Source organism: Rattus norvegicus, chromosome Y (assembly GCF_021556685.1).
Source record: "Rattus norvegicus strain SHRSP/BbbUtx chromosome Y, alternate assembly SHRSP_T2T, whole genome shotgun sequence".
Taxonomy (NCBI): domain Eukaryota; kingdom Metazoa; phylum Chordata; class Mammalia; order Rodentia; family Muridae; genus Rattus; species Rattus norvegicus.
Window position 1 is genome coordinate 27731537 of NC_141555.1, and position 25246 is coordinate 27756782.

At 36.7% G+C, this 25246-nt stretch overlaps 1 long non-coding RNA gene across 1 annotated transcript in view; it reads right to left on the bottom strand.

Annotated features, from left to right (window-relative positions):
• The window catches only part of LOC147997992 (uncharacterized), a 244858-nt gene that overhangs the window by 57009 nt on the left and 162603 nt on the right, over positions 1–25246 (bottom strand). Inside the window, exons 7-9 of the long non-coding RNA XR_015647301.1 lie at positions 16580–16681; positions 15485–15687; positions 5977–6059 (exon numbers count right to left, since the gene is read on the bottom strand). This is a non-coding gene — a long non-coding RNA (uncharacterized LOC147997992). The remainder of the gene's footprint in view (positions 1–5976; positions 6060–15484; positions 15688–16579; positions 16682–25246) is intronic.

The window sequence follows — 25246 nt, forward strand, 5'->3', positions numbered from 1 at the left end:
AGCTCCTGATTCCCATATGTGGAAAGCTCAGATCAAGGCTATCTCTTCAGTGAACCTACTCAACACCTACCCAAGACTCAAGGATCTTTCCCATTGACCACGTGTTTCTTCTTTTTATACCTAGACAGAAGGTCACCTTCTACACCCCATGTCTGATCACTTCATCCTCTATGTTTGCCCTCCCAAATGGCTATTTACAATGCATTAGATGACAATTTGAAGACCCAAAGGTACTGAAGCAATATCTGATAGGCAGTTGCAGTCAGTACAACAATGGTGACATCACAGAAGAAGCGAGGTCTCTCCAGGATACAAGAGATTTTTCTGGGAGTCCTAATGATGATGTCACTGAGAACTGCCATGGCCCACCTGCTAAACAGCTTTCCTTACATTGAACAGATTTGGAGTACAATTTCCAGGAGTTTCTCCTGTCTAACAGTGGAAACCTTTACATACTCCATCTCTTTAAAGCTAGAGATTTCTCTTTGCTTCATTAGAGTTTATATATTCTGAATGGACAAAGTTAGTCAGGGGCTTAGCATGGCTTGAAACGAATTAGGAATATAGAGTGGAGGAGATCCTTCTAGATAATTTTTGTTTCCCAGGTTCATTCCTGTGATACACAGTTCATATCCCAGGATTTCTCTATTTCCCAAAGGCCAGAATTTTGCCTACAGACCTTAACTGAATGAATATTGTATTTCTTTTTCTCATTGTACATTCAATGATAAGATACTTTATTAATATTCCTGTATGTGTACTCAAAACTTCTGTGTCCAATTTAATTTTCAAAAAAGCAAAGGACAAAACAACTATGGAATTCAGTTTCTAGTACTTTTTAATATCGGTACTACACGATCTACCTTTTTGTGTTCCCATTGCTAGACTTGAGGGTCATACATTTTACCATTATTTCTCTGAAGGCCAAACATAAGATACTGGAGGATGGGCAGAAAGAAGAATGGCTTGAGAGCAAGTGAAACCTCAACTTCAATTGGTTCATAAGAACAGGAGGGAGTTTATTTGGCACTGTCGTTTCTGAACTCTATATTCTTGACCTAGTTGCTCAGAATCCATGTTGCCTCCACCCAACCACATAGTTCTTGGAGCCACCTAAAAGAGGATATATGTATATGTATATATCCTCCAAAACTAGATAAGATTGATGTCGCTAAAAAGTGCAATCTGCCAGCAACTGGACATAGATATTTCCTGAGAGACACAGGTAGATCATGTCAACTACAGAAGTTAATGCTAGAGCAAACCAGTGAACTGAAACAGACTTCGTGCTGGCAGATTTTGAGAAAGGATTACAAGAGGTGAAGGAGCTTAAAATCCCGTAAGAACAACAATGTCAATGAACCAGAGCTTTCTGATACTAGACCAATATTCAGTGAATGTACACAGACAGAACTATGGATCAAACTGCATGTGGCAGAGGATGACCTTGTTCATCATGAATGGAAGCCGAAGCTATTGGTCCTCTCTAGGTTTGTCTCCAAGTTCAAGGGAATGTGAAGGCACAGTTGGGGGGGGTTAGAGAAGAAAGGGGAAGGATACGGGTAGGAACCTTTTGGGTAGGAAAATGGGAAATGAAATAACATTAAATGTAAATATAGAAATATCAATTTAAAAAAGCAATAAAATTGCTAAAACATAAAAAATGAAAGAAATAAAAGAAGAAAAAACTGACAGCTAATCATACCTATTGACTCAGAAAAGTAAAGTGGTGGTCAGTGGAAATATTAGTGGGAAGACTGAGATGATGATGTGTCACCTAATAGCAATGCTGCTTCTCAGACTGCACTATAGATATGCAAACATGGAGGTGTTTATTCTGAGCTAGAGACACTATATCTGTCTCTACCTTTTTCCTTAGGACTTTTTCTTCTTGTCAAAAAGAGTAAAGGCCATGAGCTGTCAGGAAAACAACTGTGCCCTTCACAACACTTGGCCTATTGAATAAATAAATTAATGATATAAACTCTCTGACTTCCAGGAACAATAAAAACAGGCAAGTCCAGATGCTTCTGAGAGGCTCCCAACTCCTGATTCCCATAGGTGGGAGGCTCAGATCAAGGCAGTCTCTTTCTCAATCCCACTAAATCCCTACCAAGTACTCACTGAGCTGTTCCAAGGACCACTTATTTCTTTTCTTTTTTTTTATACCAAGACAGAAGGCCAGCTTCCTTTTTTCTTCCCATATCAGATCTTTTCATCCTCTTTGTTCTCCCTCCCAAAAGGCTGTTTACTCTGAATTAGAGGCCAATTAGTAAACCCTAGAGGTACTGAAGGAATATCTGAGAGGCAGTTGCGGACACAACAACACTTGTGACATCACAGGAGAAGATAAGGATCTCCTGGTTACAAGAGATTTTGGAGGGAGGGATTAATGATGATGTCACTGAGAACTGCCGTGGCCTACCTGCTAAACAGCTTTCCTAACAGTGACCAGTTTTGAGAGTGCCTTTTCCAGAAGTGTCTCCTATGACACAGGGGAATGTTTTATGTACTCTATCTCTTTAAAGCTACAGACTTCTTTTTCCTACATTAGTGTTTTCATGCTTTGAATGGAGAAAGTTAGTCAGGCACATGGCATGGGTAGAAATGATCTAGGAACATGGGGTGGAGGAGTTTATTCTGGATAAGAATTCTATTTCCAGGTCCATTCCTGTGACATACACTCAATTTCCTAGGATTTCTCTGTTTCCCAAAGGCCATTATTTTCCCTACAGACCTTTAATTGATTGAGCATTGTATTTTATTTTCATATTGTACTTTCCTTTATAGGAGAATTTATATATACATACATATATATATATATATATATATATACACACATAGTTGTAGAAGACACCATATATATATATATATATATATACACACATAGTTGTAGAAGACACCATATATATATATATATATATATATATATATATATATATATATTCCTGAATGTGTACTCAATAATTCCGTTTTGCAATTTCATTTTTTGCAATAAATTAGCAACAAAGCGTGACCAGTTATAGAGTGAATATAACTGTCAATATTGTGTTCCTACTTCAAATAATACTCCCAAATCCTTATTTTATCCAAAAACTATGAGACATCAGTAAAGCATAGGCCATCATGTACTATAGAAGGCAGATCTCTACTCCTATTAGATATCAGTTCTAAAACATGTACCTTCCTGTGTTCCCAGGGCCAGACAAAAGGGTTTAGGAGGTTTTACCACTATTCTTTCTCAGGTGAAACACAAGACTCAGAAGGATGGACAGAAAGAGGAATGGCTTGATGTCCAGAGAAACCTCAACTTCAATAGTTCCATAATAACAGGAAGGAATTTGATTGGCATTTCTACATTTTTGACCTAGTTCTACAGAATCCATCCTAAAATTCCACCAAACCACATAGCTGTAGGAGCCACCAAATATATACATATATACATATATATATATATACATACATACATATATTTATATATATATTTTTAGATAGTTATATATATATATTTAGATATATAGATATAGATATGGATATAGATATAGATAAAGATATATAAATATAAATATAGATAAAGATATACATAAAGATATAGATATAGATAAGAAGAGACAGATATAGAGGTAGATAGATAGATAGATGATAGATAGATAGATAGATAGATAGATAGATAGATAGATAGATAGATAGATGGATAGATAGATCTGCCACAAAACTACATAAGATTGATGACGCTAAGAAGTGCATGCTGCCAGGAAATGGATATAGATCTTTCCTGAGAGACCCAGGTAGACCATGCCAATTACAGATGTGAAGGTTATTGGCACACCAGTGGAATGCAAACAAACCTCTTGTTTGTAAATTTGGAGAAAGGATTACCAGGACTGAATGGGCTTTCAAGCCCATAACAACAATGCCAACGACCCATAGCTTTCTGGTACTAAACCAATATTCAAAGACTGTACATGGACAGAACTATGGCTTCAAATGTATATGTGGTAGAGGATGGCTTTGTTGGATATCAATGGAAGGAGAGGCTCTTAGGCCTACCATAGCTGGAACCCCCAGTGTAGGGGAATGTCACGGGTGCTGGGAAAGTGAGTGGTTGGTGAGGGGAACACCTTTATAGAAGAACTGGTTGGGGAAAGGATAGGAGTCTTATGACTGGAAAACTAGAAAAGTGAATAATATTTGAAATTAAACAAAATATTCCATTTTTATAAAAGGAAAAATAAAATTTTAACCAACTGAACAGCCAAAGAGGAATCTCAATCCCACTTGAAAGGGAGAAGAAATGAACCTCAGGAGGGAAGAGTGAGGGGCCTGTGTGAGAAAGGAGTCAGTAAGGGAGAGGGGAACATGTTCAAGTGTTGGTAGGGAATTTGACTGAAGTCTTGAGTGCCAGCAGAATGAATGAAAAGAGTCAACCTCATGAACTAAAAGTTTGGAGGTGGGGGTGGCTCTAGAATATTCCAGAGACCTGAGATGTAAGAGACTATCAGGACTCAGTGAAATGTCCAGGAGTAGGTAGAGGGAACTTGTAGAGGCTAACTCCATGACGAAGAGAGAGCATCAAGTGAGGGATAAGGTTGCCATCCACAAATCAAAACTCTGACCCATATTTGTTGCTGTCTGAAAGAATTTAAGGGACAAAACCAGAGAGGAGCCTGAGTAAAAGGAATTCCAGTGTCCCGCGATATCTGGGAACCAGATTAAGTAGAGGCCCCCAAGGCCTGACACAATTACTCATGCTTTGTCATGTTCACAAAACGGACCTGACATGACTGCATTAGCAAAGAAAAAACAAGCAGCTGAAAGAGTCAGATGCAGACATTTACACTCAGCCAATGAACAGAAGCTGCTAAGCCCTGTGGTTGAATTGGGGAAAAGCTGAGGAAGCTGAGTAGGGGAGCAACGCAGTCGGAGGACCAGCAGTGTTAACTAACCTGGACCTCAGTGATTTTTCAGACACTGAGCCATCAATGCGGCATCATGCACCAGCTAATATGAGGCCTCTAAGATTGGAGTGCTGGTTCTGGACACAACAAGAGAAGATGCACTTAACCCTCAAGACACTTGAGTTCCCAGGTAGTGGAGAAGTCTGGTAGACTGAGGGTGAAGTGGGAGACAGCTTCATTCAGTTGGGAATGCGGGGAGAAGGTATGGGATGTAGAACAGAATATGGGCTTTGAGAGGAATGAAATCTGAACTCTAAAATTTTATTAAGTAAAATTTTAAAAGAGAAAATATAAACTATAATAAACACTTTCTTCCCCAACTTGCTTTTTTTCCTCCTTGGTCATGGTATTTCATAAAAGTAATGGAAACTCTGGCTAAGACACAGTATTATGGGCAAAATTGTGCAAATGCTAGTTAGAGAAGTATGACATCTCTGTGGAGTCAAGTTAGTTTATGAGACTCAAACTTCATTATTCAGAGATAGCAACTAACAGAGAAGTTCTAAGACTAAGTTTATTATCATGCCGTAGTGAACATTTTTAACCAAACCATTATGGGATCTGTGATATCCAAAAAGAAATCAAGAGACTGGGAATACTAAAAGGAATGAATCTTGTTTAAACATTCTTGGAAGAAATGAAATTCATATCTATTAGATTACCATAAAGGGATTGATGCTTTGGATTGTGGCCTGCTACCAAACACAATCCATATTCTCTTTTATTACTTCCAAAGTAATAATAGATTAATTAATAAGATGTGAACTTAACTCCAAAGATATTACTGTATGTATGGGTGTATTTTGTTTACTACATTTATTATAAAAATAATTTGTGTAAGAATGTCAATTGGAATTGCTTGGAAAAGTTCCTTGAGTTTACAGATATGGTTTTACTTAAATGAGATTTTCTCTAGCAGTGAATTCCATTTGTTTATATCATGGTTCCTTCTACATATACTGATGGAAATGACAATAGTTAGATTATTTCAGAAACACCTGTATAAAATTTCACTTACCTAAGGAAATGATTATTGAAGAAGTGCAGCAATTTTCTTTCTCACTACTGATGTACTCTCTTCATGTACATTGCTATTGGCTTCTGGAAAAAGAAAGCAAAATTCATTTTTTAATGTCTCAAGTTACCAAAGTACTTTAGAAAAAAGTCTATCTTGTCTTATAAAGGAGACATTTATCTAATGCTAAATAAGATTAAAAAGAATAGCTTTTGGGTTCTTTTTTAACCGTCCTACAAGAAATAAAATAAAATGCTTTTAATATACCATTTTTTATAGTGCTCAGCATCTCTGGTGTGTGTCTCTCACTCCCTCTCTTATCCAGATCTCTTTTAGTTTATGGAGCTGAGATGCCATACATAGTAAACATCTTCATTCTCTCTCCCCCCAGGCTCCAAACCTCCTGCTTATTACCAGTGTTGAAAAAAACTTTATATTCACTGATATATGCAGGACCAGAAAATACCTGTCTTTTTGCGGTTAACTTGGCATTCTCAGGGTCCTTCCATGCAGGATACACCAAATGCTTGAGTGATACTACACCCCAAGGAGAGCCCACAGCTGATATCTCTTCAAACTAAAACTTTGTTTTTTTCCAAATATCTATATTTGCTGATGCCTCTTAAAAGCTTTAACATCCTTTATAGCCCTCCTCCCACCCAAGGTAAAAAAAAGAAGGATGGAAGCATTGGGTTTAGTGGTGGTGGCCCTGTTTAAATAGGTTCATTGGAGCAACTCCCATCTGTGTTGTCTGGATAGCAGAATTACATTACACAGTTTAGCAGTGGCAGCTTGTTCCATTAGCAAACATTTCATGAATACACTAGTAGTTCAATTTTGCAGAGTTGTCATAACAAACAGGAAACAGCAGCAGTGGCAGAACCTAGTAGAACAGCCAGGCTTCTGTACGTAGCCTGGACAGAGAGAAGTTGTATGCTGTGATTCTCTCAGGGAATTGAAATCAGCAGAGACTCAAGATCCACAAACATTGTTGCTGCTGCTTCATTTGTTTGCCATAGTCTGTGTAGCCAACTTTCCCTTGGAAAAAATAGCATATGTTTGAAATGTTTGCTGCTGCTACAAATACATTACTGTAGCTGAGTAATCCTGTACATTATTTTCTCTTCAGAGTGATTGACACTATCCAAATCCTTTACAGTTATTGCTGCTAATTTTGAAACGGGTAATCCAATATGTGATCAGTTGAGAAAATTCAAAACAGTGTACCTGCTTTGACCATGTTTCCAATATAAAAATTTAAAAACACTTACAACCTATGAGCTGTAATAGTACTGGAAACCCATAACAACCATATCAATAGCAGTTACATATTCTTACTCTTGTATAAAAAATAGAATTAATTGGCAAAAGGTGATAACAATTTGTTTTTGAATGGGATAGCCTGTCGGTGATTTTGGTCAAGATGATAATTATCAAAAGCATGATTTCAAGCAAGTTTATAAAATAATGTGTTTAAGATATGGAGCTCATTTGCAAATTTTCCTATCCTGTTTGGCCAAATGCACATGCCATCTAGTTGTAGGGATTAATCTGGTTTATATTGTAGAAACTCAACCTAAATATACATGTTTTTTCATGCATCTACCAGCAGGGTCACAAACCCACAGTTTTATTTCAATTGTCATCTATAAAATTCCATCTGTTACAAACAACTGTCCCATGGTTGTTGGGAATCGGTGGTAGAGTTTTTATTTTTTTTTCTAGTTCTATGTTAAATGTAAAGATATGAAAGTTAATAAGTGTGTGGAAAAACAATTTGGAATTGTATCTTAATAATATATTTCCCTTGGATTTTACTTTGTTTTATGTTTTATTAAGAAAATTATTGAACTTGGTGACTCAAGACAGCAAGTATAATACATTTTTTTTCTATTTTCTTTTTTTCGGAGCTGGGGACCGAACCAAGGGCCTTCCGCTTGCTAGGCAAGTGCTCTACTACTGAGCTAAATCCCCAACCCCATATAATACATTTTTAAAAATGATTTTAAGCAATATATTATGTGAACTTGAATTTTAACTCCAGTACTCCTGATTCTCAAGGGGACTTTTTCACACTTTTCTTTCTTGAATTTGAAAAATGAAGTGTACTTATACCTAAATCGAGTTTTAGAGGAGCAAAATGATATAATTTGAAGGAAATACTTAGAGTAGATTATAGGATTAATAAATAATGATATTTGACTATATCTTCCCTAGATGGTGAAGCCCTTGAAGGAAAGCAGAAACTTCATTTTTTTATAAACCTATTTTCTAGACATGTACTGGAAACATAATAAGTAATCACTTATTTTTGGAGTTAGAGTTTGAATGAGTTAGAGTAGTACATATAATCTCCAATTACCAAAAGTCAGATTTGTAGAACCATCATCATGTTAAAAAAGAAGAAATGAATACTCAAACAGAGTCATTTGACAATAACATCATTTTTCTCTTATTTGACTAAACCATATACATTATGCCTAGGCAATTTCTTTCAAAAGCAAAGTTTTTGTTAGTAAAGAATGTATGTATGTATATATGTATATGTGTATACATTTGTATATGTGTATGTGTACATAGGGACACACACACACACACAGACACACACATATATATATGTATATATATATATATAATTGTGTATGTGTACGTAAGGGCATATGTATATATGTTTATATGTATATATGTATATACGTGTGGGTGGACACATTTATATATATATATTTGTTTGTATGTGTATATGTGTTTATATATATATTTATGTAACATAAAATGCACTCTACTTTCTAACTTTATGAAACTTTTCACAGCTATACATTAGTACTCAAGATTTTTAAAAGCTGTTTCATAAATTTTGATTCATTGTAAAGTTACAGTTCAGAAAAGAGATTCAAGGTAGCTAATTAATTTTTATACTATCAAATTTCCTCATCTATTTCATAAAACACAAAGATTTAGTTTGGTAATGTGACTGTATATGGGTTTTAGCATGAGACATATCTAATTAACTTTTCCATCATGTGATGTAATTTAAGGATACTAAAGGACCTATGTGAGTTAGAAAATATAACAAATGGACTGCTATATGTGATAGATCAGAATGATAGAAAGATACATACATACATACATATTTACATACATGAAAGATCACAGATAAGTAGATTAATATCACATACTCAGAATCATCAATCATGAAATAATTATTAAATGTGAAATATCTTCTTATATGAAGCACAATTTTAAATGTGAATTATGTTCATATCTTAATACCTAAAGGAACATTTATCAGCCGTAATTTTAAAATAAAATGTCTATTTAACACTTCCACTCAGGTAATTAACAGAGATGAAATACTTAGATTCCTTTACATTAATCTGTCAAATTCTCCCATCATCTCGTCTTTGTTACTTAAAGGCATAACATCATACTTTGTCTCTATTTGCAAATCTTCAGCTACTTTCCACCCTGCTCTGCATTCTATCTCAAATCTTATCACTATATTTAAGTCTCTAAGAGATCCTCATGTGCTATCATGAAATTTAATCATGATCCATCATTTTTTATCTTTACTAACATTGCTCTCATATAGGTAATTATTATTTCTCTGTCACAAATGAGATCACTACCGCTTCCGTGTTTTCAGTACTATTTTCAACATCAACCATTTTATAATTGCTCTTTAAATGAGATAATAAAATGATCTATTTTCCCCCAATAAATTTTCCACCAACAGTTTGTTCCATTGAATCTTTAGACAAGAAAAACAAAGTTGTTACAAAGTTCTAGTTCTACTCAGATTTAAAACAGAAAGCTGGCTATGTGACAAGAATCATAGGAAGAATACTTCTGGAAGAGAAAGCAGAGCTTGAGAAGACCTCATGCAGAGAAGTGCTTCATGCAATTTTAAACAAAAAGTGTGAAAGACCTGAACTTGCATATTGAATATTATTTGTTGAATAATATTTACAAGTGATTCTGAGTGGACTACATAAGCATGTTTATTTATAAATCCATGGTAAATGCTAAAAAAAATGACATCGACGTGTAATAGAGCAGAAAAGGAAATAAAGTGGAAATTTGGTACAGGTTACATTATGGATGTTATGAGTTTAAACATGCTGATTTCATGTGATGAATATCACAGATATACTAACAGTATTGCATGACTCTATAGTGAAATTACACAGAGTGAGAACACTAACAATAACCTGTGACAAAAATGGCTATATTCTTTAATATTTCTTTTTGAAAACATTCATTTCAATTAAGAAAATTCAATAAAGGAACCAAAGATAACTCTTTTCATCTTTTGCATATCCAATCTTTAAACAGACAGGAGTATACTGGATGAATTTTCTTCAAGCATTTTGCTACTCCAGTTATTATTAATTTAAAACAATATGCAGATCAGGGTGTCATACTTGTGGGTATTGGTTACTAAGACCCAATAATCTCCTCAGAAGGACATCCAGATAAAGGAATCTAAAATAATTTCCATTTAAATATTAAAAATCTTAAATATGAAGACTGCTTATCATTTTCACAATACATACACCATTTGTAATTACTTCATTTTTACGTATCAGTATCAGTCACTCTACCTCTCTTATTTTGATATATGACAAGCTTAACAAAGAGCAGACCCTATGTTTCTCAGCAGTCCTCACATTTCACCCATTTTCCACTGCATCTGGGCCATATTACAATCAATATAATTAATATTTTCAAGTAAATGATAATGGGATACAAATGCATATTTTGATATTTCCTACAGTAAAACAAGTAAAAAGATCCAATAAAAGAATAGGTACAGACTTTGTTTATATGAAAACAGTAGGTTAATAATACCTTATAATATCTACCCTAATTCATATTGAGTCAGTGCTGAAGTATATGTGTCAATGTTTATGAAAAGATTAAATATCTTTTATGTATCTTTCTAAAAACAATTGGACATAGTCAATGAAAAAGTGTCAGGCTCAGATAAGGTTTAGAAATAATTAAAATAAGTTCCAAAAAATATTCTAAAAGACAGTTATACAACATATAAGTTTAATTCTCAGGCTCCATAACTAGATAATATAGTACTGAGCAATTGTATTCAATTTGCACATACAATTTTAATTTACATAGGAAATAAATGTTTAAAATCTCAAAAGCTATATTTATTCAACAGTAAGATTTCAGAAGTGTAAGTTTATTCTTTTTTTCATTTTCATTAAATAGGGTATTTCTCATTTGTATTTCAAATGTTTTTATCTTTCCTGGGTTCCTCTCCATCACCCCTAGTCTCTCCCACTCCCGTATTTTAGTGATTGTCTCCTCCACATGGACACTCCCTTCCTTACTGCCCCAGACAACCAAATATCCAAACTTTTAAAATGGGTTAGAGAGCTAAACCAAGAATCCTTAACTGATGTAACTCAATATCTGAGAAACATATCAAGAAACGTTCAAAATCCAGGGTTATGAGAAAAAAGGAAATCAAAATGAACCAGAGATTCCACCTTACACCAATCAGAATGACTAAGATAAAAAACTGATTCAGTAGCAGAGTGGTCTAGGATGTGGAACACTACTCCACTGCTGGTGGGATTAATAGCTCTATAGCCACTTTGGATATCAAGGTGGAGGTTCAGAGAAAATTCCAAATAGCTTTACTGAAGACCCAGCTTTACCACTCACTTCAACACATATACCCGCACTTGATCCACATATAACAAGGACATGTGCTTGAACATGTTCAAAGCAGTCTTACTCATATTAGTCAAATGCTGGAACCAATCGTGAAATATGGCATCCCCACTGAGGAATAAATAGAGAACGTGTGCTATAATAAAACAAAGGAACACGACTCAGGTATTAAAAATGAGGACCCCAAGAACACTGTACACAAAGGGAAGAAACTGGAAAATAGTGAAGTAACAGAGTACGAAAAGGTCATATCATGGAATGTACTTAGGAACAATTGGATGTTAGCCACAAAGTTAAGAATACCCAGTATTCAAATCCTTTATCACATGGAGGGTAACATGAAAGAAATCCAATTATGGATGCTTGCAACAAACTTAGAAGGCAGAGGGATGAAGGGACCTAGCTAGAGGTAGAGAAGGATGGACAAAGTGGGGAGGGGGATAGCAACAATGAAAAGAGACAAGAAAGAAATCCAGAGGAAAAGTGGAATAAATAACAATAATCATCAATGTTGGGTGGTGAACTTGGGTATCCCCAGGAAAGTCCCAGATTTCAGGAATGCAAAAGGCTCCTATACACCTACTGGGATGATAGTAGTTTAAATACTAAGCAGCAAAGAGATAGAACAACTAGAGACTGCCTCTTGTAGCTACACATGACCCTAGTGATGGGATGGTGCTACCCATGTAGCTCAAAATTTTTAACCTATAAATATGCAAGGCCTAAAAAAAAGTAAAAGAAAAGAGCAGAGAATGAAGAAAGCCCCTTCAGAGACTACCTCACCATAAGAATCATTTCATCCACAGACCTTAAATACTTGAACTATTCCTGATGTCAAGATGTGCTTGCAGATAAGACCCTAATATGTCTCTCCTCTGAGGGGCTCTGCCATCACCTGACTGAGAGAGATGCTGATACAGCTAAACATTTGACAGAAACTGACAGCCACATAAGATGAGTTTGTCTAATGCCTAAAGGATCTTAAGGGGATTGGAAACAAATATGAAACACAAGAGTATCAATTAAGTTTATCCTTCAGAGTCTCAGGAAATTTACCAATGAGAGTATACTTGGCCAGTACATGGATACTGCTATATAGATAGCAAAGCATACGGAGAAGACAACTGTCTAATCTGCAATCTCTGGAAAGGAAGGCAATTGGTCTTGTGGAAATGTCATATCCAGAGAAGGTGGATGTTAGATGGCTAAAGTGAAGTGGGCATGTAGATGGAGGAGCACCATCGTAGAAACAAAGAGCATCGGAAAGGCTTGGGGGATTCAAGAAAGAAAGAAGAGTTTGGGAAATGACTTTGAAATGTAAACAAATACATAGATTATTTTGCACTTCCAATGTTTATAATATAAGATATGTATGTTTCCAACAGAGATGTTAACATCTCTCTCCTTAATGACTATACAGTCAGTATTTGTAACATAGGTTTACTGAAAGTTGAAATCCAAAATTGTTGTGACTTACTTATTATTCGAATTTCACATAGATAAACTCATTCACTATTTTATCTTCTGCCCTTGTAACTATAGCAAATGTTTAGTTACTTGATAGAAAATTTAAAATAAAATTGTCTTTCTACTCCATTAGTTTTCCATTCAATGCCTCAAATGTCTCTCACTTTAACTGTATGTACTACATTCCCTTCATTGTTGCTCTTTTCCCTGTCTCTTCACAGTTGATATTCCTGTTCCTGACTGTGTCCTTCAGCAATACATAAGTACACTTGCACTTCTCAAAATATGGACAGTCTGGTTCATACTAGACTCTTACACAAAACAGATCATACAGATACACAGTTTAGAGAATTAACATTCAGATTAAAGTGAATATGTAACTCATTTTTTTACTTTTTGATCTGGATTAACTCATCTAGGATGGCATTCACAAGAGGAATTCTGATTTCTTTTCATTGGTATTGGGTTTAAAATACTTGTGCATTATATACTTCCTACCTTGGATTAGTCCGGCGTACCACACACAGAACAAAACAAATCAATTAATTGTAGGATATGTGCATGTATGTGTCTAGGTCATTCCACAGTAACTTGTGTTACATGTTTGAGAAGCAAATCTGTTCAAAGATAGAATGACCTCCTTTGTTTTGCATGTTTCTTTAACATATCAAATCACCTCAAATTGCACCAATTATTTATACCTCTGGGCTACAGATTAAATTCATTATATCTACCATTAATCTCTCCATAGGGATTAAGAGCTGATTGATAAATAATTTTGTAGTCTTTAGATTAGAATTTTGCCCCAAAACTCATTAAGTATTTATTGTTCTGTAAATTCAAACCTAAGTGGTATTTCGGAAATTTGAGTTTCATGGTCAGACTTCGTCAGCTAAATGCACTCTGTCCATTGTTGGCAAGTTCAAGCTATGCTTCCTGAATATCATGTTTGCTGTGACTACCTAGTTGTACAGTCATGGGGTACGCAAGTGAGTTCTCATATAGTTTTCTCAATACTAAATTGATCTGATCAGAATCTGTGAAGTGACAAATCAATCCCTTTGTGCTGAATGTAGGTTGCCAAACTCCCTCTGGATAATTTTTGAATAGCATCTTGTACTTATGCATATGCTTTTTAGGTGGTTTCTCATTATCTATTAACACTCCACACAGATCCGGAGCATTATATTATTGTAAATTTCTAAGCCAAGTGATTACCTGTCCTGGATTAGAATCGTCTGTGAGTGTCTAGATCAATGTGTGTAATCCTAAGGGATTATTCTTGATATATTATCATCTATGGATGGTGTAATATCTACAACGTTTGATACACAGCCTTTGATACACCTTCCTTCAGCTGTGTAAAATAAAATTATTTACAGCAGAGGGATCCTGTAATATTTAGGCTACTACATGAATCCCTTGGCTAAAATATGGCTATACATGCTTATTCATGCCTAAAAGACCCTTGGGGAGACACACCTGGCTAAAAATGTCAATTACTACTCAGATGTCCACTATGTGTACAGTCTGAGGAAGAGTCACTTCAGTTCATGTTTGGAACTGAAGAGTACTCAGCCATTTTCCAAACGGAAAAAAAACAAGTTACTTAGATAAGGATTGAGAGAATGCTTTTATCTAGGCAGAACATTAATTTTAGCCTTACATACAAATGTGTGATGTGCAGTATTTTCAACACTGTATTTCAGAAGGAATTATATACTTTTGGGTATGGTCTCTCGGACTAGCATATAATATCAATATAGTTTGCTGTGACAGATTTTCAAGTACATATGAAATGTGAGGACTCCAACAGAGTAACTCTAGCTCAAACATATATCCTTCATGTTATTTGTGACCCACACTGGGAACACTTACTACATGTATCAGAGTTCTGACTCATTTTAGTATTTTTTTTTTTTTTGGTCTCATGCTAACTTTTAATGCTTCCTTTCTCCAATAGAAAAGTTAGTCAATGAGTCTGTATACCAGATATCAGCTGCATTATCAAGCGTTGGTTGCAATTTCCCTCTGCTGAATTCACAGCCACGAGGAAGTGTTTCTTATGAGATGGCCTTGATCTCTACAATGTCGATTATTGTTGTCTGTCTTTCTCTGACTCTCTCAGTTCTCTTAAGGGTCCTACCAGGGAAGAAATGGCAATGATAGTGAGAAGTGATATTTGTGGACCCCAGGATAGACAAAATCCACCAAAGTTTCCTTTCATGTGATAAGAACATAGTGGACAGTGTTTATATTCAACTTACTCAATGAAATGCTCTCCCTTTATACCCTGTATATGTACAAAAATTTACACAATTGTATTGGCTTGTTAGCTATGCCTGCTTACCCAGCTTGCCCAGTTTTCAGGCTGTGAAGAGGAGACTTTGTTCTCAGCAAGGGATCAGGTAGTGGACAAACATCTTACTCTTGCTCACTGTTTCCCTGTTCCTCCAAGGTAAGCAGCTTCTTTCAAATGGATCTCCATTGTCCATAATATCCCTGACTTCAGGTCTGAAGCTATGAGCCCAGTCAACAAGAAAATCTCCATAGCTAAGAAAAAGTAAAATTTTTCATTATTTAATGCTGAGGTCGAGGGGCAGATACTATAGTGACTTTCTTTATTCTAAGATCTTCTTGAGACAGGGAAGGGGGAAGAGCATTGCAGGAGGGTAAGTTTTGATATATCTAGGGTTGCTTAACAATAATAGTAATAATAATAATAATAATAATAATAATAATAATAATAATAATAATAAGTAGTTGTAGTAGTTGTAGTAGTAGTAGTAGTAGTAGTAGTAGTAGTAGTAGTAGTAGTAGTAGTAGTAGTAGTAGTAGTAGTTTAGACTAGGAAGATTATTCAGCATTTAAGAACACTGCCTGTCTTTCCAAAGGTCATGAGTTCAATTCCAAGTGTACTCATCCTGGCATCCAAACATCTATAATGTCATCTGATGCCCTCTTCTGGTGAGTCTGACAGGTACAGTATACTCATAATAATCAAATAAAATAAATCTTTAAAATAAATAAAAAAACAAAATTTTACTTATCTAAGTTTAAGTTACTGTGCTTCTGTAGCTGACCAGCTTTCTGTGTTCCTCTGAGGACAGAAAATGCATCTCTGTCTATTAAAATCCAGGATGAGAGCTCACACACTGCTTGCCATATCTCGTCTGTTATTCAAACACAGCTTCTCCTTTTCTGAGAAATGAAATAACTTCCCATTACACTCCTATCCTACCTTCAAGTTCTACTTTTAAGAGGCACATAAGAAAATGTGTTTGTGCATGAGGACCTTGGAGTTGCAGTTTCTTCTGCTGTGAGAATACTGGCTTTAACACAGAGGGGTAAAGACGATCAAAGAATGACTGAGTTTAATAACTATCTTTTGTTCAAATTCTGCTGATGCCATGGGTCAGTATTCCTGGAAGTTTACCCAACTCACAGGTTTTCTTCTTGAGCTCAATATTCAGTTTCTCCTACTTCTTAATCTGCTGAACTTGCTCATTGATGGTGGAAGGTTGGCATGATGCCTTCCCAGCAGACCCTGTAGATAAACACAAGGGAACATGCATATTAATGGCCCAGTCAGAGGAGAGACCATTCTGAGTCCCCCAACAAAGCATGAGGAAAGGGGAAATCTACAGACACTTTGAAGCACTAAAAGAGTAGGAAAGCTCTTTTCAAGTTGGACCTATTAGCTACTCTCCTGCCTCCAACGATGATTGCTAGACATATGCAGGTAAGTTCTGTAGTCCATAGTTCTTAGGACCACCAAGCCCTAATCATGTATGTTCAAGAAAAATGAGTCTGAAATCTTGATACATTTCCAGGGGAGTATCCCTCTCTCTCTCCTTGTCACAACATGTCAATGAATGTACAATAATTGTCTGTAGATGAAGTCCTATACTCTACCCTGAGAGTCGAAGATTTATCTGTGTGGCTCCTATTGGATATCTTTCTCATTCAGAGTGAAATTAAGGAACACATAGCAAACTAACTGCATGCTTGTCAATTTCTGGCTGTCTGCCAAATATTCATCAGATACTCTTGACGCTTGGTCCCTTCTTTAAAAGTCCAGATGTTTCAGACCATAAGTCCTGCTCCTAGAAGGTCTGACCCAATCACAGCTTCTCCAGGAAGTTCCCCAGTACAGGCTCAGGGCTTATTCTCTCTGCTTTACACCAGATTATTTATTTTGCACTTTTATAACAAGAAAGAAGTCCTAATATCATTTTTGTCTCTCTCTCATCTCTCCATGCACTCTGTTTTTCCTGTAAATAACTCGATAATCCTAGATAACATGTCTGTGTCTAAAACAATAAACATTAACAAAATACCACAAGGGCAGCTTCTGTTTCCATAACACTGGTGACATCAAAAAGAATACCACGGAATTCCAGGCATGCAATAGTGTACCAGAGGAGTGTTCCCTTCAACAGTACATAACTATCCATTAACCAGATGTTCTCCAAATCAACAAGCCAAGTTGGCCTTTCCAGTACCTTTGCTGAGACACAAGGGAAGACTTTCCATCACTCTACCTTCTAAAAATGGAGATATGACTGATTAATTGAATTTTATCCCACCTTCATGTACAGATATTGAAGTCTATACTTGCAAACAAAGCCCAGAAATTGTTCATCCCGACCTTACTATGCACACTGAAAATGACAATGAAGAAAGGAAGTTGAGAACTTAGGTCAGTATGATTGTCATTTATGCAACGATTCTAAACAGTTAATCACTCTAAGCGGACATCTTCTTTAGCTAAATGATCATTTTATCCAATTTCCTCATCCATTGCTCCTCCTAACTAATGCTGGAGAGTTGGGATTATGCCTTCCTTGTAGAGCTGGTACATAGATAAATACAAGTAAGCAAAGACTTTGGAAAGATCCACAGAGAAGTACAGTTTAGGTGGGGGAGTAAAAAATTTGGAATAATTATGTAAATTCAGACAAAAACATTTTTCAGAGCCTCAAAAATTACATGTTTTAGTAATGGGGCTCTTTATGATGTGAACAGCAGTTCACAGATCAGGCTACAGGTGCATTGCTTAACATAGGTGCAATTTGAGACCTCAAAAACAGAGGAAGCATGATGAGTCAAACTTGGAATGCAATTAAGAAGTCATGCTGTACTATGGAGTGGTATCCTGTGGAGGAAAGAGACAGACAGAGACAAAGACAGACAGACAGACAGACAGACACAGACACAGACACAGATACACACACACTCACACACACACACACACACACACACACACACACACAACAAAACAAAGCATCAGTCATGGGGACAAGTATGTTCTAGATCAATCATAAGGAGCTTCAACCATAGAAGAAAAGTGAAATTCTTCTGTTGGGTGCCACATGTGACAACGTCTATACTCTTGAAAGGGTGTCACTACTACATTTCTCGAAAGCATCTATTAGAAACATACAGACAGGGAACGGTAAAGTAGGGTAGAGTCTAGGTATTATTAAACTATACATGTTTATTAAAGCCCCATGTAACCTTTGTCATGATGCTGGCAGTCCCAGCAAAGAGAAGCCAGTCTATGGTCAGCCTGCCATGCATTTCTTGAATATCTAAAAATTTTCTTTTTATACATGCATATTGGGATCTATGCTTGTTGGGGGTTGTTGAATATTCTTCATCTTCACAGTTGTTCTTGTCTAGTAGATTTGGATGTCAACTCTATTTCTAATTGTGGTTCTCCAGAGGACTCCAAGTTCAGATCACCCTGGGGTTTATGAGATAAGGAAGGGCATAAACTGGCAAGAAATACATTAACATTAGTAAAGACTGTTGTAGGATAGAGGAAAAAATTATGACAGAGAGGAAGAGAGAGAGAGACACACAGAGAGAATGAAAGAATATGCCTTATGTACATGAAGCCAGAAAAGAATTTGTGAATCTAGAAGACAAGGTATGATAGACTGCCTGTAAATCCCAGTAACTAAGAAAGGACCTTGGATCCAGTTTTGATATTGAGGCTTCATACAGCTTGGCCTTTGCCAATGTGAGACACATGATTTCAATGAGCAAATCCATAGCCTGGAAAATGTAGTTATGGTGGTCCAGAAAAAAAAACAACACAGAATCGTCCCCTCTGTCTGCTTCTCATTACTCTGGTCTCCCGTGTCACAGGAGGCTTAATGGTCTTCCACATACCCTCAGATGCTGCTCACAAGGAAGAGCAAATTTCTTCAACAGTACTTCATCTGAGCCTACCCTTTACTTGTGGATGGTACTCAGGAAGTGAACTGATAAGTTATACTTTTCCTAGCTGGGTGTTAAAGTTCAGACTTGAGCATCCCACTCTGTGATTTTTCAACAGTTACGTGTATCCATTGGGATGGCAGTGTCACAATGACTGCAACTGTCTTGTCACGCCTTTCACATGCTTCATGTGACCGAGTTGAAAGTCTGTCTTAGCTTATTTACAGATCCACGGGATGCAGCTTGGCTTCAAAGGCCACAAGTCTGACCACAGAAAACAAGAAAACAATGTCACAGTTCACAGTTATAATGTAGACATGTCGGGGTATTTCCTCCAAATTTTGTTTAAAAGCGGATTTTTTTTCTTTATTATCTTGAGCATTTCTTATTTACATTTCAATTGTTATTCCCTTTCCCGGTTTCCTGGCCAACATTCCCCTATCCCTGCTTTTTTACCCCTAAACCCCTTTGTATATGGGTGTTCCCATCCCTATCCTCCCCCCATTACCGCCCTCCCCCCAACAATCACGTTCACTGGGGGTTCAGTGTTAGCAGGAACAAGGGTTTGCCTTTCCACTGGTGCTCATACAAGGTTATTCATTGCTCCCTATGAGGTGGGAGCCCAGGATCAGTCCACGTATTTTCTTTAGGTAGTGGCTTAGTACCTGGAAGCTATGGTTCCTTGGCATTGTTGTTCATATAGGGTCTCACGCCCCTTCAAGCCTTTCCAATCCAGTCTCTCATTCCTTCAACGGGATTCTCGTTCTCAGTTTAGTGGTTTGCTGCTGGCATTCGCCTATGTATTTGCTGTATTTTGGCTGTGTCTCTCAGGAGAGATCTACATCAAGTTCCTGTCAGTCTGCACTTCTTTGTCAAGCATATTCTTTTACTGAAGATTATGCTACTCTTTCTAGAAGGCCACTTTATGGCAGAACATTTGGATTATGCCCCATCCACACTTTATAGATTTCTTACATAGACTTCTTTCAGTGACAAGGTTTCTGTAAATTGCATATAAACTAACCATTTAAGGACACAAACACAAACACATACACACAAAAGATACACAGGTACACAATGACACACACACACACAGTGTGCAGGGATAATAGAGATGTGCATGTTGAAAAAGTTAGGACAGTGGATCTAGAATATAAAATGTGAAGGGTTCCACCAAAATCTAAGACCCTAGGATGGAGGATCGGAAAAAATTGTGAGGTGTGCTTTCCCTACAACTTGAATACATTAACAATGAAATATGAGGCATCAGAACTGCATGGTCAAACAAGGACGAGAAACATACACAGTCAAATGAGTGCAAATACAGCTCATCTCTCTGATCTCTAATGGAAGAGTTCAGGTGTTTCTCACACATCTCCTGCATAGTATTTATTTGCAGTCCAATTCTAGAACACCAAAGGATATTCAAGAACATATAAAGAGCTGAAGCCAGAATGTCAGCATTCCCAGAGATCAGAAGAGAAGGGAGTTCTGTTTTCCTCTGCTTCCCTTAACTATGCTTCAGAAAACCAAGGAGACAGCCTCCTCAGGCATATGCACATCTGCAGAGGTTGTAGTTTGGCTTTAGAACATCTTAGCCTGTAGTTACACAAGCCACGATGAAAACTACAAACTACATCAGCATACAGTTGATGTGCCCAGGATCACTCCTAAGTCTCTCTAGACCTACAAGTGTAGATAAACATGCCTTATAGGAATAGAACATGGTTGTTTAGTTCCCTCAATTACTGTTCAGGACAGGTACAGAAGACAGGAAGGAGCCAGTCCCTCTTCTATTTCTCTAATTGATATTTCTTCAATGTAGTATAAAACTGCCTGCCAAGGAGACTGTCATTAGGACAAAACAGCAGGAAACAGATTGGGAAAAATTCTACACCAATCCTACATCTGACAGAGGGCTATTACCTAATAAAAACAAAGAACTAAAGAAATAATGATTCAGAGAGAAAATAATCCTATTAAAATTGTGCTACAGGACTAAGCAAAGATTTCTCAACTGAGGAATATCAAATATCTGAGAAGGATCTAAAGAAATGTTCGTCATATTTAGTCATTAAGGAAATGTAAATGAAAACAACCCTGAGATTCCACCACATACATGTAAGTATTGCTGAAATAAAAATTCAGGAGACAGCAGAAGTTGATAAGGATCTCAAGTGAGAGGAATGCTCCTTTTTTTGGTGGCACAAAGAACTGGTTCAACCACTCCGGAAATCAGTCTGGAGATTCCTCAAAAAATTGGAAATTGCAGTGCTTGAGGAACCAGATATACATCTTTTGGCATATAACCAAAAGATGCTCCAACATACAAAAAGACACATCCTCAATTATGTTCATAGCTGGCTTATTTATAATACCCAGAAGCTAGAAGAAACCCTAATGGCATTCATCAGAGGAATTGTTATGGAAAATGTGGTACATTTACACAATGGTGTACTACTCGGCTATCAAAACCAATTATCTCAAGAAATTCATAGACAAATGGAATGATGTAGAAAATATCATACTGATTGAGGTTACCCAATCACAGAATGGTATGAAATCACACATGTTATGAAATCACCGAAATTGAATATTGGCACAAAAGCTCAAATTACCCAAGATGCGGTCCTCAGACAACTGGAAGCTCAAGAAAGGACATACAAAATGTGCATGCTCTACTCCTTTTTAAAAGGTGGACCAATAATATATATGAATTTAGAGCAGAGACTAAGGGAATCCCATTCAGAGCATGCCATACATGTGGAAATATATATACACATCAGTCACCAAAACTAGAAAAGATTGATAGAGCTAAGAAGTGCATGCTGCCAGGGACTGTATATAGATCTTCCCTGTGAGACACAGCTAGAGTATATCAAATACAGAAGTGAATTCTAGAGGCAAATATGTGAACTGAAAACGGACAGTAAGGGGAGTTATAGAAAAAGAGGAGTGGGGCCGGTTAGGGATCATATGGGCAAGTAATAGGGAAAGGAAATAACATTTGAAATGTAAATATAGAAATACCCAAATAAAAAGGAATAAAATTTGCTAAAACTAAAAAATTTAAAGAAATTAAAGAAAATAACAGTGCCAGGCATTCACAGCTATTGACTCAGAAATGTAAAGCTCATTGTCAGGGAATGATAGCAGAGTAATACTAGTGGTAGACAGAGATGATGAAGACTCAAGTAGAAACACTTCTCCGTCCCAGATATCAGTGTCAGACACAAACTGCACTATAGGGATCCAAAGCATGGAAGAGTTTACTCTGAGTGGAGTACACAATACTTGTCTTTCCCTTCTTTGTTAGGACCTTATTCTTCTTGACATAAAGAATAAAGGTTATGAGCTATCAGGAAATCAACTATTCTCTGCCCATCACTTGGTTTTGGAATACAAAAAAAATGATATAAACACTCTGACTTCCAGGAACGATAAGAACAAGGAAGTCCAGATGCTTTTGAGCTCCCAGCTCCTGATTCCCATATGTGTAAGGCTCACATCAAGGCAAACTCTTTAAATATCCCACTCAATTCCTACTAAGGACTCTCTGAGCTATCCCAAGTATCACATATTTCTTCCTTTTTTTATACAAAGACAGAAGGCCAGCTTCCTTCTCCCCTTCACTGTTGTCATTATCCTCTTTGTTCTCCCTCCCATATGGCTGCTTACTCTGAATTAGAGGTCAAATAGTAAACCCTAGAGGTACTGCAGGAATATCTGGGAGGCAGTTGCAGCCACAACAACACTTGTGACATCGCAGAAGAAGTTAGGGGAGTCCAGGTTACAAGATATACTTGAGGGAGAGCCTAATAATGATGTCACTGTGAACTGCCATGTCCTACCTGCTAAACAGATTTCCTTACATTGATCAGATTTGGCGTGCCCTCTCCAGGTATCTCTCTTGTGACTCTGTGGAAAGCTTTATGTTGTCCATCTCTCTAAAGCTATAGAAATCTCTTTGCTTCATTAGTGGTTACATGCTTTGAATGGAGTAAGTAGCCAGGGGCTTGGCATGGGAATAAAAGATTTAGGAAGATGGAGTGGGGGAGATTCTTCTAGATAATAATTTTTCCCAGGATCATTCCTGTGACATACAGAAATATTTTGTAGGTTTTCTCTTTTTCCCAAAGGTCAGTATTCTCCCTACAGACATTTAATTGAATGAATATTGTATTTCACTTTCTTACTGTACATTCCTTGATAGGGGACTTTATAAATATTCCAGAATGTGTACTCAAAAATTCTGTTTTACGATTCCATTTTTTGCCATTATTTTGGCAACAAAGAGGGCCCAACAATAGAGTGAATATAACAGTGTAAATATTGTGTACCTACCTCAAATGATAAACTCCCAAATCCTTATTTTATCCAAAAATCAAGAGACACCAGTAAAGCAAAGGATAACATCTACTCTAGAATGTGGTTCTGTAGTCCCAAAAGATAATCAGTTCTCTGATATCTACATTCCTTATTTCCAAGGTTCAGACTTGAGGGTTGAGAGTGTTTTGCCATGATTCTTTATTCAGGCCATACGTAAGGTTCAGGAGGATGGGCAGAGAGAGGAATGTCTTGAGGTCCAGGGAAAGCTTATCTTCAATAGTTTCATAAGTACAGAATGGAATCTTTTTGGCATTGTCAATTGTAGATTCTACATTCTTGACCTAGTTGTGTATAATCCATGTTAAAATTCCACCTAACCTCATAGGTGTAGGAGACAGGAAAACTACATAAGATTGGTGAAGCTAAGAGGTGCATGCTGCCAAGAACTGGAGAAAGATCATTCCAGAGAGACACAGTTAGAGCATGTTAAATACAGAAGTGAGTGCTAGTGGAAAACCAGATGTTCATGATGCTTCCCCACTTTTCTTCTATTAGTTGGAGTGTATCTGGTTTAATGTGGTGGTACTTGATCCACTTGGACTAAAGGTTTCTACAAGGCAGTAAGAATGGATCAATTTGCCTTCTTCTACATAATGACCTCCAGTTGAACCAGCACCATATGCTGAAAATGCTATCTTTTTTTCCATTGGATGGTTTTGGCTCCTTTCTCAAAAATTAAGTGACCATGGGTGTATGGGTTCATTTCTTGTCTTTAGTTCAGTTCCACTGTTTTATTTGCCTGCCTCTGTCTCAATGCCACACAGTTTTTATCACTGTTGCTCTGTAATACTGCTTAAGTTCAGGGATAGTGATTCCCAAGGAAGTCCTTTTATTGTTGAGGACAGTTTTAGCTATTCTGTGTTTTTTGTTATTCCAGATGAATTTATGAATTGTTCTGTCTAACTCTATGAAGAATTGGATTGGAAATTTGATGGGGATAGGAATGAATCCGTAGGTTGCTTTTTGTATAATGGCCATTTTTACTGTATTAATCCTGCAAGTCCATGAGCATGGGAAATCTTTCCATCTTGTGAAATCTCCTTCAGTTTCTTCAGAGACTTGAAGTTCTGCTCATATGCTCATATCTTTTACTTGCTTGGATAAAGTCACCCAAGATATTTTGTATCATTTAGGGGTATTGTGAAGGGTGTCGTATCCCTAGTTTCTTTCTCCACTTGTTTAGCTTTTGTTCAGTGTTATATTTATACCCAGCCACTTTCCTGATATTGTTTATCAGGCTTAGTAATTCTCTGGTGGTACTTTTGAGGTCTCTAAGTATACTTTCATATCATCTAAAACAGTGCTATTTTGAATTCCTCCTTTCCAATCCAATCTAAGTAGACTCCTTTAGTGTATGCTTGCTCTGGCTAAGATGTCTAGAACCATATTGAATAAGTTGTGAGAGAGTGGGCAGCCTTGTCTACTCCCTGATTTCAGTGTGATTGTTTTAAGTTTCTCTCCACTTAGTTTAATGTTAGCTATGGATTTGCTGTAT